The sequence below is a fragment of the Polypterus senegalus genome, chromosome 13 (genome assembly GCF_016835505.1).
Source record: "Polypterus senegalus isolate Bchr_013 chromosome 13, ASM1683550v1, whole genome shotgun sequence".
Lineage (NCBI taxonomy): Eukaryota > Metazoa > Chordata > Cladistia > Polypteriformes > Polypteridae > Polypterus > Polypterus senegalus.
Window position 1 is genome coordinate 85059444 of NC_053166.1, and position 18663 is coordinate 85078106.

Genomic DNA, 18663 nt, shown 5'->3' on the forward strand with positions numbered 1-18663 from the left:
AATGTTTATCATGTCTTAGTATAATTTAGTACACAATGTAGCGTACAAAGTACAATGACCCTAGGTACCAAACAGAAAACAACTGAATTTGGCCAGTGTTATTTATGAGGTAATGCTTTATGCTCACAGGGTCCATATAGCCTTCACTTACAATCATTCACCACTTCTGTAGCCTTATAATTGTATATGAAGTCATATATTTGACTAGTGCTAATTTGTTTAAATTGCACTTTATTATTGAATCTTTATATATAATATGCTACCATGGTTGTTTGTTTGTCTATCCAGGATTTTAAATCACCTGTAGCTAACAAACCATTTGACCTTTGATGCGACGTCTACTATCCACTTTTGGGGTGATGATTGACCTCCAAGGTTATTCCTCTTTTTATTTTCATTTTATTTTATTGTAGAATCAACTCTCGGCAGCGGCCAGCAGGCCGTGCAGCGCATGCACCGTTCTCATCCCTACCATCTTCACCGTCACTTCCCCTACCTCTTCATATCTAAATCATTCTTGAGGCAGATTGAAGACTTAAGTCCCAGATTAAGTGAAAAATTAAGGAAAGCATACTAAGTAATTGCAACACAAACAGTGACTTAATCAGTTTTAATGTGAAAAGATGCCGACGAAAGAAGAGAAGAAGCGGGCCACATAGGTGGAGAAAAGAACAGATGCTCAGGAAGCAGCAAGCATATCAACCTTTGAGCAAATAAATAATAAATGTACAGAGAAAGAGTATGAAAACTCTGAATGCTCAAGTCAAGTGTATTCCGCGCCGTTACTGGTAATTCTATAATAGCATTAACACTAGTATCCCTGAAGCCTATGAAAAAACTTGTAATTCCGGGCCACCTTAAATTCCTTCGCACCTTTCCATCAGTGTCTTTTATTTTGTAAATGTGTCGATCAGCACAAGCAACAAGCAGCCTGCTATCCTATCCCCCACCAATGCAGCTCAAGTCACAATGAAGATTCTCAGAGCTAAAGTCTGTTTATTTGGGTGTGAGGTGCCTGGAATAGTAGAGGGTAAATAATATATCTTTATCATTTGTAATACATACATTTCATGTATGTTCCGTGTCTACAGCGATCTGTTTAAATGTAGGATGACAGGAAATGTGAGGCAGGAATTGCTGAACACATAAGTAAAAAATAAAAGTTTGTCATGTTTTAGTAATAATTGACAAAATATAGACATAAAGTGTATAATTTGTGAATAATGAAGTCCAAATATCAAATAAACACTTTCACAAAAGTTTCAAGTATAACAAAACAAGTGTGCTTTTATTGAAGAATATAACTGTAGAAAAAGAAATCACGTTAGGGTACAGCACTTACATGACTGTCTGGGTGGTACAGTGGTAAGAACTGCTGACTCATAAACAAGAGGTTCCTGGTTCAATTCCTGGCACTTCCTAGAATTACTGTTTTGAGTAGTGAGGTGCTCTTATTGTTACTATTACCTATACTAATAAAAGGCAAAGCCCTCACTCACTCATCACTAATTCTCCAAATTCCCATGTAGGTAGAAGGCTGAAATTTGGCAGGCTCATTCTTTACAGCTTACTTACAAAAGTTGGGCAGGTTTCATTTCTAAATTCTACGCATAATGGTCATAACTGGAACCTATTTTTCTCTATATATTGTAATGGACGTTAGCTCGATGGCCATGGGGGGCGGAGCTGCCTGTGACATCATCACGCCTCCCATGTAATCACGTGAACTGACTGTGACTGCAGTACGTAGAAAAGAAGAAAGAGCTCCCAAAGAGCGCTGAAGAAAAAAAAAGAAACGTCCCTTTTTCAGGACTGTGTATTTCAACAATAATGTTTTAAAAATCCAAATAACTTTACAGATCTTCATTGTAAAGGGTTTAAACAATGTTTCAATGTTCAATTAACCATAATCAATTAATTAACATGCACCTGAGGAATGGTCGTTAAGACCTTAACAGCTTACAGAAAGTAGGCATTTAAGGTCACAGTTCTAAAAACGCAGGACACTAAAGAGACTTGTCTACCGACTGTCAAAAACACCCAAAGAAAGATGCCCAGGGTCCCTGCTCATCTGCGTGAACGTGCATTAGGCATGCTGCAGGGAGGCATGAGGACTGCTGATGTGGCTAGGGCAATAAATTGCCATGTCTGCACTGTGAGACGCCTAAGACAGCGCTACAGGGAGACAGGAAGGACAGCTGATCATCCTCGCAGTGGAAGACCACGTGTAACAACACCTGCACAGGATCGGTACATCCGAATATCACACCTGCGTGACAGGTACAGGATGGCCACAACAACTGCCCGAGTCACACCAGGAACACACAATCCCTCCATCAGTGCTCAGACTGTCCGCAATAGGCTGAGAGAGGCTGGACTGAGGGCTTGTAGGCCTGTTGTAAGGCAGGTCCTTACCAGACATCACCAGCAACAACGCCGCCTATGGGCACAAACCCACCCTCACTGGACCAGACAGGAGTGGCAAAAAGTGCTCTTCACTGATGAGTCATGGTTTTGTCTCACCAGGGGTGATGAACGGATTCGTGTTTATCGTCGAAGGAATGAGCGTTACACCGAGGCCTGTACCCTGCAGCAGGATCGATTTGGATCGATGGCTAGGGCCATCCCCCCCCAGAAATGTCCAGAAACTTGCAGGTGCCTTGGTGGAAGTCCATGAGGAGAAGATGCACTGCAGTACTTCAAGCAGCTGGTGGCCACACCAGATACTGACTGGTACTTTTGATTTTGAGCCTCCCTTCATTCAGGGACACATTGTGAAACATTTTTAGTTTATGTCTTATGGTGTTGACTCTTTTAGTGTTCATACAAATATTTACACATTAAGTTTACTGAAAGTAAAAACAGTTGAAAGTCAGAGGACGTTTCTTTTTTTGCTCAGTATATATATATGACAGCAACACTCATAACAGTGACAAAACAATTACATTGACAATCATGTTACGTTATTTTTAAAATGTTTCCTTTTCTTTTTCATGACTTCTTTAACACACTACTTCTCCGCTGCGAAGCGAGGGTATTTTGTTAGTATAATAATAATCTGTAACAGCCACTGTAAATTTATGGTACTTGTAAAAGTTAGCTTTTTTTATTATTCAGTTTTATTCTCTTAGTCACATTCATGCTCCCTCCGATCTGACACTGTTAGTTTTCTAATAAAGGCGTCCTATAACAGAGGTGAACCCAAATGAGGATGAGGGTTCTACATCAAAGAAAAAGAACAGAAGCCCTCCCTGCAAGAAACATCCACTCAACATAAGAACAACACAGCTGCACCAGGCATAAAGGTGAAACATGGCATCGTTCAGATGCAGCAAGAGGTTGGGTATCATCCTGCCCTCAATCTGGGCAGCATCTGCCACACACATGTCCTTCAACAAAACAGCAGGGCTTACAGAGCTCGCCAAGGTATCAAGCAAAGTCCTGTTTGTGATTATGTTTTATGATGGCCTTTATATAAAAAAACATTTATATGTTACTTATTTAAAAGCCAGTTTGAATGTCATTTACCTTGATTAATTTACTTATCTTCCTACAGCGTAAAGTCTCAAGTAGACTGCAGAGCTTCCTGTGTTTGATTGACACGGGCATGCTGACAAAGTACATGTGCAATGCCACTTCTTATTTTGGAAAAGATCCCAGTAATCCCACAGGAGAAAGACTTTCCGAGAAAAAGGTCATAAAGCTTATGACCATTTCTGGACAAAAGCAGAACCGCAACAACAGTTGTGTAAAGTGTGACAGGAGCTTCCACCTGCAGCTAAAGTCACTCACGTACTGAAGTAGCATTCCATTAAACTGGATCCTGTTTCCTCTCAGTTCCAGTGACTGAGGTTCAGTGCTTGTGTCAAGTCAGACTGGTACCATCCTTGCACTGATGAATTATGCTCTAGGTTTTAATAATATTCCAATCTAAAATACACTTTTTGAAAATCGGTGCATAGAGTGATTAAGATCTTGTGATAAACTGCACTATATAGTATGCAATATATATAATATCAATTTCATAAGTATAACTATCTTCAGGTAATACTTTTGCACAGAATAGTGAAATGCCCATTTAGTTAAAGGTGTACAATGGCGCAAAGGTAACTCCATCATTTTTGATCACATGGTGCATTAACTCTTTTAGGGCTGATGTCAACTTTTGTCAAAATTCAGGGGTAGAGAACAGGAATCACCGGTAAACTGCAACAAAACTCACCTTTATGTTTTAGTTCAGCTCTCTTTGCTAGAAGGAAAGTTACATAGCTTTGTTAATTTAACCTTGATTTCCTACGCGTGCATGAGTAGCGAAGAGCAAACAGCCTCTAAAATGGCACCAACATCTGGCGAGAGACCAAAACGAATGTGCAAAGCAAAATACTCCATGGACGTTTTACACAATTTCGTTGAATAGAACTCTGACTTGTCAGACTCAGAGTTTGATGCAGATGATCTGGAGATGGGTATCAAAAATGAAAGTAAGGTACCAGCATCATCTGATTGGCCCCCAGCTGATTGTGGGGCTGAACACTTTCATGTAGCTGATGCACCTACAGCAGCATTCACCTGGGAGGGCCACCACATATCGTGTTACACTGCAACCGCCACCACAACCCAACTGCTGTGCAAAGACAGTCAGGCAGCAGGCCCACTGTACATTCCTGCTGTCCATCGAGGTGCCCCCACACAGCCATTGCCGCCAGAGATGCCAAACATAAACCAACAACAGCCACGGCACATAGCAACAGATGTTTTATGTTGATTTATGTGTGAAATTCATTGCTTTGTGTGCTTTTCAGAAAAACTTGTTTTTTGGAAAAAATATTCAGCCCTCAAAGAGTTAAGGATCCTATGTTTACCAGATATGCTAGCCCTTATGTCCATGTTTCTTTGTGCATTTTGTTGCCTTTGTTCATTGTATATTCCAGCCCTTTGTATTTTTATACAAAAAAGTGCTTTACATAATGAAGAATAGAAAAATAAAAGACACAATAAGAAAAGGAAATAAGTTAACATTAATTAACATACAATAGGAGTAAGGTCCGATGGCCAGGGTGGACAGAAAAAAAAAACAGATGGCTGGAGAAAAAAAAAATCTGCAGGGATTCCAGACCATGAGACTGCCCAGTCCCCTCTGGGCATTCTCCCTAACATAAATGAAACAGTCCTCATTGTATTTAGGGTCCTCACGGAAGGACTTGATGATGATGGTCACGTAGACTTCTGGCTTCTAGTCCATCAATGTTGGAGCTTCATGATGCTTTGAGTAGGTGGTGGTGGCGCAGGCTGCCACCACAAAGAAACCAGAAAAAGAAACAGAAGAGAGAGTAGGGGTCAGTACGGATTTTACAGCCACCATGAATACTTATTATGATGAATTGAACTTACAGAGTAGCAGGATTAAATTAAAGTGAGGTTATGAGAAGGCCATGTTAAAGTAATGTGTTTTCAGCAGTGTTTTAAAGTGCTCCACTGTATTAGCCTGGCAAATTCCTATTGGCAGGCTATTCCAGATTTTAGGTGCATAACAGCAGAAGGCCGCCTCACCACTTCTTTTAGGTTTTGCTTTTGGAATTGTAAGGAGACACTCATTTGAGGATCTAAGGTCAGACATTCCGATATATAAGATGGAGTGAGACTATTTAAGGCTTTATAAACCATAAGCAGAATTTTAATGTCAATTCTGAAAAACACAGGTAACCAGTGTAGTGACATCAAAACTGGAGAAATGTGTTTGGATTTTCTTTTCCTAGTTAGGATTCTAGCAGCTGCATACTGCACTCGTTGCAAGTGCTTTATGTCTTTTTTGGGTAGTTCTGAGAGGAGTGCGTTACAGTAATCTAGTTGACTGAAAACAAAAGCGTGAATGAATTTCTCAGCATCTTTCAATGATATAAGAGGTCTAACTTTTGCTAAGTTTCTTAAGTGAAAAAATGCTGTCCTAGTGGTCTGATGAATATGCGATTTAAAATTCAGGTTACAGTCAACAGTTATCCATAAGTTTTTTACTTCCGTCTTAACTTTTAAATCCTAATGCATCAAATTTATTTCTGATAACCTCATTGAATCCATTATTGCCAATCACTAAAATTTCAGTTTTCTCTTTATTTAGCTTGAGAAAATTACTATTCATCCATTCAGAAATACCAGTAAGACATTGTGTTAGTAAATCGAGAGAGTCGGAGTCATCAGGTGCTATTGATAAGTACAGCTGTGTGTCATCAGCATAGCTGTGGTAACTCATGTTGTAACTTGAGATAATCTGACCTAAGGGAAGCATATAGATTGAGAAAAGCAGCGGACCCAGGATAGAGCCTTGTGGAACACCATATCGGATATCATGTCTTTGAGATGTGATTACCACAACTAACAAAGAATTTTCTCCCTGCCAGGTAGAATTCAAACCAATTTAAGACACTGCCAGAGAGGCCCACCCATTGACTAAGGCGATTTCTAAGAATATTGTGATCAATGGTGTCTAATGCGGCACTTAGATCGAGGAGGATAAGAACAGAAAAATGGCCTCTAACTGCATTTGCCCGCAAGTCCTTTACTACTTTAACGAGTGCAGTTTCTGTGCTGTGATTTGTTCTAAAACCTGACTGAAATTTATCAAGAATAGCATGTTTATTGAGGTGGTCATTTAACTGCATAATGACTGCCTTCTCTAGAATTTTACTTAAGAAGGGCAGGTTAGAGATGGGTCTAAAATTTTCAAAGCAGAGGGTCAAGATTATTTTTCTTGAGTAGGGGTTTAACTACAGCAGTCTTAAGACAGTCTGGGAAGACCCCCGTATTTAATGACAAATTTACTATGTCAAGAATATTGTCAATTAGCACGCCTGATATTTCCTTGAAAATCTTTGTTGGTATTGGGTCAAGGACACAGGTGGAGGGTTTCAGTTGAGAGATTATTCTATGTAAAACAGGTAAATCTATCCTGGTGAAAGAATTTTATTTGTTTATAACAGAGTACTGGGGCTTAGGAGGTTCCGCAGTGTTGGGGAGATGTACTATGTTATTTCTAATATCATTAATTTTTTGATTGAAAAATACAGCAATAGCCTCACAGGTTTCACTGGAAGTATTTTGGAGGCATTCCTTTGTGTTACCTGAGTTCAACAGACGATCAGTTGTAGAAAATAAGACTCTGGGATTACTAGCATTGTTATTTAAAATCTTAGAGAAATAGCAGCGCCTCTCAAAACGGACTGTGTTATTGTATTCTGTTATTTTAACCTTCAATATCTCATAATGGATCGTTAGTTTAGTTTTCCTCCATTTACGCTCAGCTCTGCGACATGTTCTTTTTAAATCAGACACTCTTTGGGTCTTCCATGGAATAACAATGCTAGAAGATTTTTTAACTGTCTTTTCAGGTGCAACTATGTCAACAGCAGCTCTTACTTTAGAATTAAATTTTTCCACCTTACTATTTACATTATCCTCGCTATTATAGTTGGCACTATAAACGGACTGATTGCTTAGAATGTTTGTAAGTTTTAAAGCTGCTGATGAGTCAAAGAAGCGTTTTTTAACAATATACTTCTCATGAATGTTTTCTATCATTATTTCTATATTAAATAGTAGAAGAAAGTGGTCTGATAGACCAATATCAATGATCTGCTTCACATCAACTTTTAGTCCTTTGGTAATTACTAAGTATAACGTATGACCTGCTTTATGTGTAGGCTGATTAACAAGCTGTCTCAAATCAAAAGAATCTAGGAGGTTAATGAATTCCTTTACTTTTAGGTCACACTGATTATCGATATGAAAGTTAAAGTCGCCGACTATTAAGAGTGTGTCATAGTTCGTAATTAAAATTGACATTAAGCCTGAGAATTAATTTAATTAATTAATTAATTCCTGTATTCAATTATCTGCGATTTTTATTCACTATACATATAAACAAACATACATATACCATGTAGTATAGAATTTCAATTTTAAAAAGTCTAGTAGAGATACAGTGCCAACTAATTCAAAATGTAACTCTGAAAACCCAATTAAGTATATAGTCTGTTCATAACAGTAAAAACATTTAAATGGTCTGAGTTAAAGCAAAACATTCTGTAGAAAATTAAAGGAAGCAAGATTAAAATTATTCATTTTTTTCATGGCAGTAAATGAGATATTTCTGTAAAGGAGACCTCATGCTGATCTTTCTGTTGCACCATTGCTGCAAGATGCTAACCTTGAAAGACCCCTAATCTTGTTATGTCAAGTACACAGAAAGTTGAAAAGGACTATTCATAGACCATTTCTCAGCGACGGCTGTTAAGTGACAACCAGCTCTTCCATACTTAAACTGTCTGGTGTTACACGTCCTCAGGTCATAAAATTCAATAAGTGTTGTACAGTCTGTTTAAATAAGACTTCAAGTATGCTGAGTAAATAGTGTTTTGTATTTCATCTTAATAGTTTTCAAGGTTTTGCTATTGGTGTCTTGAATTGTGTCATTATTTGTAAGTACATTTTAAATATTTTACTGCACAACAGTATCAAATCAACCAATATGATGTATGCATTACTTTTTAGGCATGCACACATTTAATTCTATAAACACCTACTGTCATCTGTACATAGTAGGTGTACTGTCTGTCTGCATGAAAGAACTTGGCCATATGTGCACAGACTTTGTTCAACAAAAGTTCAATTTTTATGAGATATCTCTAATTAAGCACACTGTCCTAATTTTTGAGACTGCAAAGACTCCCATTTAAAAGCATTTACCAAATTGTGTATTATAAGTTAATATTTCTAGGTCTTTAATTTACTAATACAATTATTTAATGTTTATAAACTTAGAGCTACTTAGCTTTGGAATACAACAGATCACTTTTTTATTGTCATTCACAGGAGCACACTTGGTGATCAAATTCTGAGTGGGAGGAGAGTTAAGCCACATAATGCCAGCAACAATTTTCATCCACTGACCTAGACAAAAATAATCTAAAACTGATTGCTTATGCAAGCCAGCTAGTCAGAGGCAATATTTAAAATATTTATTTGCAGTGCATTCTACCTTTAAAAATTCACCACCTGTTAAATACAAATGAGAGCACATAACAAAATTAGTGGTAGGAAGAAGATAACAGAAAGATGAAAGAAAATCTAAAAGGCTAAGTATCTGCATTGTATCCATTTTAATTCAAACAGATCGTATTTGGCATCTTGAAAAGTCCATAATATGTTAATAGTGTTTGACAAATTTCAGGTAAGTTTATTTATTTTTATTTTGTAGGCTGATGCATTTTTTACAATTTGGAATGGGTGACTAACATTAGAAATTATATTACAATATATGTTTTATTTTGGATATACATATATAAATGCCTGCGGTGGGCTGGCGCCCTGCCCGGTGTTTGTTTCCTGCCTTGCGCCCTGTGTTGGCTGGGATTGACTCCAGCAGATCCCTGTGACTCTGTAGTTAGGATATGGCGGGTTGGATAATGAATGGATGGATGGATGGATATATAAATGCTTTAAGCCTTCCACTAAGTACAAAAAAAAAAAAAAACTGTGCAACAATTTAGTCACTAAATAAGTCACTAAATATGCCATAATATATGAAACACTTTTAAATTTGTAATGGAAAAATGATATTGTAAATATTTGATAAAAGTATACATAAAATATGAGCTACTAAGGTAATTTTATAATTTGAACTTAATCAAACTAAAATACATTTACCCTTGCCATTAAAATGCATCTACAGCATCTGCATTGCCCGGATTGAAATGTGATGTGATCTCCTTCTCCACACAAAATTCTTAGATGCTTCCATCTAAGTACTTACTGTATGCAGGGGAAAAAAAACATTTACATTTTTTTAAATGCGGCTGCAGTACATTTTTGACCACCTCCAAATGTGCCGTGATTACAATCTAATCACAAGTACAATTACATCTGGTTTTCTATGTGTATACAGTGGTGTGAAAAACTATTTGCCCCCTTCCTGATTTCTTATTCTTTTGCATGTTTGTCACACAAAATGTTTCTGATCATCAAACACATTTAACCATTAGTCAAATATAACACAAGTAAACACAAAATGCAGTTTTAAATGATGGTTTTATTATTTAGGGAGAAAAAAATCCAAACCTACATGGCCCTGTGTGAAAAAGTAATTGCCCCCTGAACCTAATAACTGGTTGGGCCACCCTTAGCAGCAATAACTGCAATCAAGCATTTGCAATAACTTGCAATGAGTCTTTTACAGTGCTCTGGAGGAATTTTGGCCCACTCATCTTTGCAGAATTGTTGTAATTCAGCTTTATTTGAGGGTTTTCTAGCATGAACCGCCTTTTTAAGGTCATGCCATAGCATCTCAATTGGATTCAGGTCAGGACTTTGACTAGGCCACTCCAAAGTCTTCATTTTGTTTTTCTTCAGCCATTCAGAGGTGGATTTGCTGGTGTGTTTTGGGTCATTGTCCTGTTGCAGCACCCAAGATCGCTTCAGCTTGAGTTGTTAGCGTATGGCCGGACATTCTCCTTAAGGATTTTTTGGTAGACAGTAGAATTCATGGTTCCATCTATCACAGCAAGCCTTCCAGGTCCTGAAGCAGCAAAACAATCCCAGACCATCACACTACCACCACCATATTTTACTGTTAGTATGATGTTCTTTTTCTGAAATGCTGTGTTCCTTTTATGCCAGATGTAACGGGACATTTGCCTTCCAAAAGTTCAACTTTTGTCTCATCAGTCCACAAGGTATTTTCCCAAAAGTCTTGGCAATCATTGAGATGTTTCTTAGCAAAATTGAGACGAGCCCTAATGTTCTTTTGCTTAACAGTGGTTTCGTCTTGGAAATCTGCCATGCAGGCCGTTTTTGCCCAGTCTCTTTCTTATGGTGGAGTCGTGAACACTGACCTTAATTGAGGCAAGTGAGGCCTGCAGTTCTTTAGACGTTGTCCTGAGGTCTTTTGTGACCTCTCAGATGAGTCGCCTCTGCGCTCTTGGGATAATTTTGGTCAGCCGGCCACTCCTGGGAAGGTTCACCACTGTTCCATCTTTTTGCCATTTGTGGATAATGGCTCTCACTGTGGTTAGCTGGAGTCCCAAAGCTTTAGAAATGGCTTTATAACCTTTACCAGACTGATAGATCTCAATTACTTCTGTTCTCATTTGTTCTTGAATTTCTTTGGATCTTGGCATGATGTCTAGCTTTTGAGGTGCTTTTGGTCTATTTCTCTGTGTCAGGCAGCTCCTATTTAAGTGATTTCTTGATTGAAACAGGTGTGGCAGTAATCAGGCCCGGGGGTGGCTACGGAAATTGAACTCAGGTGTGATACACCACAGTTAGGTTATTTTTTAACAAGGGGGCAATTACTTTTTCACACAGGGCCATGTAGGTTTGGATTTTTTTTTCCCTAAATAATAAAAACCATCATTTAAAAGCTGCATTTTGTGTTTACTTGTGTTATATTTGACTAATGGTTAAATGTGTTTGATGATCAGAAACATTTTGTGTGACAAACATGCAAAAGAATAAGAAATCAGGAAGAGGGCAAATAGTTTTTCACACCACTGTAAGTGCTATCAAAATTAAAATCAATGCCATTTTTTATCAAGTATCTCAGAATTTATCCTAGGAATTGCACTGTAAGTCTGACTAGGATAAGAATTTTTCTTACCCTAGAGCAGTACATGAAGAGCAGCTGTGAAGTATCCTTGTCCTACTCCCACATTTCAGAATGAATGACATCATCATTTAATGTCACCCCGAGCCGCATATCGACACTCATTAAACCATTTTGTAGTTTCCTTGGAAATCATTGTGTTTTATAATTTTCTATTACTAACATTAAGACTTAAACACAAAGAAAACAATAATATTCAAAGAAAATGGAAAACATAAGATAGCATATTGCACTAGCAAATTGTGCTAATTGTTTCCACAATCAAACAAACAAACACCAAATTAGAATAAAGTCAGATCATGGGCAAGTTTATTTAATATTGAATGATCTACAGCCGTACATTAGAAGATTCCCCTATTATTTATAACTTATAACACTAGACTAATGTCTATCATGGATAAGGACAACAATGGTTTGACGGTTAGGACTGAGTCTTTATAATTTTACGACAGGGTTACGGGAAGTGCCTAAAACCAGTTTGGCAAGTGATTCTCTGCAGGACTCTCTCAATTAACCCCCACAGAAAAGCCAAGCTGCCTTTAGGGGGCAGGTGTGAAAGGTATTGTGTGCCCCATTGGTCTGAAGTATGGCTGTTTGGGATTGGCTTGAATCAGATGCCATTCTGTAGCATGACGCCCTATTGGTGTAAGGGTTTAGACAAAGAATGCATAAATTCCTCCCTATAGTCCTCCCTATCTCTCTTATAAACATCACCATGAAGAAGGATCTCTCTGCCACACCATTTGATGAGAAGCACAACTCGGCAGCCATATTGAGACTGGCATGCAACCTGTTCTGAAGAAAGCTGACCAAAAATGATGCGTTTACTAGAGACATTTAAAATAACTACATGTCTGTGTGCTGCCTGAAACTACACATCAGCATTTATCAGGTTGTATGGTTGCCAGTGTTGACTTATACAATGCCTATTGTTACTATTTAGGAATATTATCAATAATACATTATTTAAAATGTAACTTAATTCCTGATTGTCTTTTACTACACCTAATTGTCTGAGGTTATAAATGTAGAAGGGAAGGTGGGGAGAGGTTATATGATACAATACCTACCAATACAATACAGTGATATGTCTGTGAGATTTTAGGCATTCTGACAAAGGCTACACATTAATAATGCAAAAGGGGAAAGTAGAATAATATAATACTCTACCAAGACAAAACATTTGTAATTCACATATGTGTGCTCATTTCTTGTAGCTGTGATCTTTATGTGTGTGCCATCAACAACTCCAGGAAAACCAGCAATTTGAATGCAGCTTACTTTAAAACTACTACATGGACTGGTGGGGAATTTTTTTTTAATATATTTTTTAATCTCCTTAAAATTTAGTTACAATTACTATTAATCGTTAAAATGTAATTAATGTTATTACTAAGTGTAGCTGCATTTACCCAAAATTACCAAAGTTCTTTAGCTTCAGTATGCTTCATGGTAGTCCTGCAAAAGCCTGACGTGTTAAAATTATTCCACAGGCAAAATATCTGTTTTAAAAACTTTAGTAAAAAATTCAAAGCAAACCAGTTCACACAAAAACAGAGAAAAAAATGATATAGCACGGAAAAGAAAAGTTCTTGTTTAAGAAAAGCTCTGTTTAAAGTGTATATATCTTGTTTCATTCCTTATGTTTGCTTACAGTTGAACCATTTCTAAATGGTCAGAAAACTGTATGCCTATCCAATTTTCATACTATAAATGGGTCCTTTAGTCCCTGCTAGCACTGTGATCTATTCTAAACAACAACTGACTCAATTAACACACTGTATGGTAGATATAGCAAGAAAGTTCTATCTCATATTAACTTACAGGGGGTAAAAGACTATACCATATTCTAATAGCTGTTCTTCTATAGGAGGTAAGCAAACACTATATGATTTAACATTAAGCATTAACTTTCCAAGATAGACTCTTACAATTTGTAATGTTAAGATTTGGCCTTTGGCTTGTTTGCATACATTTTTGAATGAATTTCTAAACTAAACTGAAGAGATGCTGCTGTCTGTCAAAGTACCAGCCCGCCTCAATTGCCTCTCAGACAAGCTGCGAACTTGAGAAATGTCACATGGTGTGCATAAAAGATCTGATGCACAAAAGTCCCAAAGTTAACAAAGGTACATTACAAGGGAGAGAAATTATGAAAACTCTGGCTTCTAAAGACAATCTCAATATTTAAATATTGAGAGTTTAGTAACAAAATGCTCAAAATAAGAAAAAGAATATGTCCAAAAGGCAATACAAGGTAAACAACTCCAAAATCATTATCCAAAGAGTCAGACTAAAAAAAAAAACAAAAAAACACCAGAAACACAAAATCCAAATGAAAATGAGTAATTTCAGTAACTCTGAACAATCCCATTGCTCCACTGCTGGGTTCTTATTGTGGCTGACTTTTAAAGTTAGCAGGAGGACCCTGCAGTAGTGATGCATACCAAGGTAGGTGGACCCACCTCTTGGGATTCTACCTATAAAGTACATGGAATGGCAGAACAAAATTTAAAGATACAATAAATAAATGGTAAATCATAAACAAAATTAAAAGAAATTACATAAAAATATTGAGAGCAACAATTTAAAAATAAAAGCAACAATAGCACACAGATATGCATAAAACCAGGATCACACATAACATGTATACAGTATAATGTTAGTCAGTGAAGAGTTATTTTTTAGTTACTTTATAATTTTAGGAACAAAGGGACTATCATAAAGGTAAGTGACAGGTAAAACCCTAATGAAGAGATGCTTTGCCTAAAGGATAGAGACTGAAGACATCCTCTTCTGCCTATACCTAGGGAAATGCTTCAGACACCGTTGAAGATTAATGTCCAATCATTGATGGCTCCACTGAGAAACTGCTAAACAACTTTACTCTTCTTTATCATTCGTCCAGCAGTATAAATAGACACATTTAAAAGCAAATTAAATAAATCCTGTCTTTAGCACCATATTTCCTTGTCTCAATTTCTCTGTCATTGATAGTGTGATAACTGAGACCAGACATCACGAAAAAGGTTTGGGGCATCCACTCGTATAATTTCCCTGGCTGCAAAAGGCTTTTTAGAGTAGAACAGAGTTGTTTCTTCGACTGAGTCCAAGATAGAACTGACTCATTGATGTTAAGGGTGGCTTTAAAGGCCCATATGAGAAGGGACGTCATCGAAGGGGCTGGACCCGGAAGTGAAGTCATCGAAGGGGCCAGAACTGGAAGTGATGTCTTCTGAGGCAACAGAACCTGGCAGGATTTCTCAGGGAAGGTCTGCAGGGTACTGAGAAAGACAGTCAGTGCACATCGCTGTCCCCTTGTCGAAAGTGGTATTACTGTTACTTAAGCCCTTTAGCTGTCTCCTACTTGCACATGTGTGACAATAGATATATTCAGTTGTAGCATGGCTGCTGTTCTAAAATGTCTCATTCCATGGGAGCATGTGCCCTGTGCTGGATACACACACCTACCGTATGTTTCAGATGTCTACTCTATTTTTAAGAACATCCCTGTACATAACCATCCTTGTCTTTCTGATGCATTCACAATCACTAACATATTTTAATAACTCAAGACTAGATATAATATAAGAGCATCTTGGAAGCTTTAATTTCTGTTCTAAATTGTTTTAGTACTACCCTATCCTTTAGTTTATCTTTAAATCGTATAGATTTTTGCTTATATTCTAAACACTCTTTATTTTGTCTGTGTAGTTCTTTTTGTGTCACTCTTTCTTGATCTCTTAATTTCATTTTAACTTGCACTAATGACCTATCACATTACCAAACACAGGCTTGGATAAAATATTTTTAAATGTTGCCTTGTGGTCTGCGGTGTCCCATTCATTTTTCATCTTAATTAAATGTGCTTACTAAATTATACAATTCCCGTTTCTCCATTATCTTCAAGCTTCACCCTTAATCTCGTTAACGTTTTTCATTGAATATCAGTAGAGGATCTTTTATGCTCTATAGCTGCCAAAGGAATATCTCCTAAACTCATCCCATTTTAGCATTGGCATGTGTACCTTTTTAACATAATCCAACCAGAAATATTGACTGTCTAATTAGAAAAGCATTTTAAACGTCACTTAATGTGTGAATAAAAATTGAAAACTGTCCCTGAAAGTCAGATGTAGTGTGCATTCAGCATGAGATCATCCTGAGATGATCTTGTCTTAGTATAAATTTACAATAATAAAAAACCTACAAGGTTTAGCATAGATGCAGTGTGCACTGGAGTTGAAAATCAACAGCAGATCAAGAGCAGCTCGTACTAAGTCTAAGACTAATTGTCAGTACAGTGTGCATCTTAGAGCTGATGAAATGGAACAAAGTCGTGTACTTAACCATGTTCCATATTAATCTATGCTGTGAGTACATGTAAGAAACACAGCATGGTATTGAATGTTATAAAATGAATAACTGCATTCATAATAAAGACATGAAAAAGCATTTGAAACATTGCAAAAAACAAATTATAAAACATACTTATATGTTCTGATTTGGACTGAACTACAACATGATAATAAATCAACTCAGTGTCACAGAAAAAGATATGTGATGCGTTGTGCTGTAGTAAGAAATAAGACTTATTATGTAAAAGTAAGACTTATTATGCTTATTCTGGACAAATTTCTAACACTATTCTCCGGGTTTATTATCCGGGTGTATTATCTTAATACACTAAGATTGCTGAAGATTACATATATTTTAAGTGCACAACTTTTTTTATACTATATTGGTAATAGATATCTCTACTTTTTAACCCTAAAACGCCGCTGCATGGGGGCTTGCTTTGCTTTGGACGTGCTCTGTCTCTGGGTATGTCAGAGGACCGGGGCTTGTGTGAAGTGGGTTTTAGCCTCACTGGGGAGGCAAAAGGGAGGGTGGGGGTTAAGGGGAGAGAAAGAGAGCAGGCTTGATCTATACCTAATCTATCCTTAATCTTTATAATTATAACTACCAACGTAATAATAAGCTGCATGGCAACAACTCTAGGGGAAATAGGAAATTAAGGCCAAAGCTGTCTCACTTCCAGTTAAGACTATAAAATGACATCAAAAACTCAGAATCAGTGTCTCCATGATGGGACAGTTAACTTCGTGAGCTGGAATGTTAGAATTAATGAGAAAGAGTCACCTAACAGGTATAAACGCTAAAATAATATTTTTACAGGAGACCCACTTACTAAGCAAGGATCAGTTCCGGCTGCAAAAAGACTGGACTGGCCAAATGTTCCATTCTAGTTTTACAAAGAAAACTAGAGGTGTGGGAATTCTCATACATAGAACAGTACCATTTGTAGCATCAGATGTAGTATTGGATCCTGAAGGGAGATATGTAATGGTCATGGGAGACTTATCTAACTGTAAAATGATTTTGATAAATGTTTATGCACCTAATGTTGATGATAAGGAATTTATACAAAATTTATTTGCATCCATTCCCAATCTGAACACTCATAAAGTTATAATGGCTGGGGACTTTAATTGTGTTCTAAATCCACTTTTAGATAGGACTTCTCCACAGGGGGAACGGCATCTAACCCGCAAAGATAATTACAAAGTTTATAACTGATCACAACTTATCAGACCCTGGAGGTTTTAAACCCAAATTCAAGAACATATTCTTTCTACTCACCAGTACATCATTGCTACTCAAGGATTGATTACTTCTTTATAGACAATAACTTCTTGCCTATGATTAAATCTTGCAAATACGATGCTATTGTTATTTCTGACCATGCACCTATGATCTTGGAGCTAAATTACTAAGCCCCATACACTCACCCGCAGATGGCGTCTCAACCGCTTCTATTAGCTGACGAGAATTGTACAGAATTTATATCCAAACAAATCAAATTCTTTCTAGAGACAAATACATCACCGGAGATCTCTGCAGGAATACTCTGGGAAACTCTTAAGGCCTTCTTAAGAGGACAGATTATCTCATATCTTTCCCACAGAAATAAATAGAAACCAAGAAAGTAGCAGAGATAAAAAGCGAAATTACTAAAATAAATGAAGAACACGCTAAACTACCAAGTGAGACTCTACATAGGAAAAGGCAGGCTCTACATTCAGAATTAAACCTCTTGACAACTAAAGAAACTGAACAACTAATTTACAAATCCAGACATCAACATGGAGAGAAAGCTAATAAGCTTTTAGCTCAACAAATTCACAAGCAAGAAGTGCGCAACGCAATCTCGGTAATCACCAACGAACGGAGATAAAATCGAACACAAAAATATAATGCACACTTTCAGAGACTACTATAAATCCCTATATACTACTGAGTTTAAAGAAGACAATAACATTTCTGGATACATTACAGATACCACAAATAGATACTTTTAGTGTGGAGGAACATGATAAACCTCTGGCATTATCAGAATTACTAGATGCTATAAAGTCACTCCAAGGCGGAAAGCAGCAGGCCCTGATGGCTACCCTGCAGAATTTTACAAGAAATTCTCCCTCAGCTAGCTCCCCTCCTATTAGCAACATTTACAGAAGCCAGAGATAACCAATCTCTTCCTCAAACCTTTCACCAAGCACTAATCACTGTTTTTCCAAAACAAAATAAGGACTTATTACAATGTGCATCATACAGACCAATTTCACTTCTGAATAATGACGTTAAAATACTCTCTAAAATCATAGCTAGAAGGATGGAGAAAGTGCTCCCTCGTAATATCACAAGACCAAACTGGATTTATTAGGGGCCGACACTTATCTTCAAATCTTTGACGCCTGTTTAATGTAATATACTCACCAACTAAATCAAACACCCCAGAAATATTATTATCATTGGATGCAGAAAAAGCATTGACATGATTGAATGGAAATACCTTTTACTACATTGGAGAAGTTTGGGTTTGGCCCGAAGAAGTTTGGGTTTGGCCCGAACATTTGTGCATGGATCAAATTACTGTATACTAACCCAGAAGCTTCAGTTTGCATCAACAACATTTGCTCAGACTACTTTAAACTAGAACGTGGTAC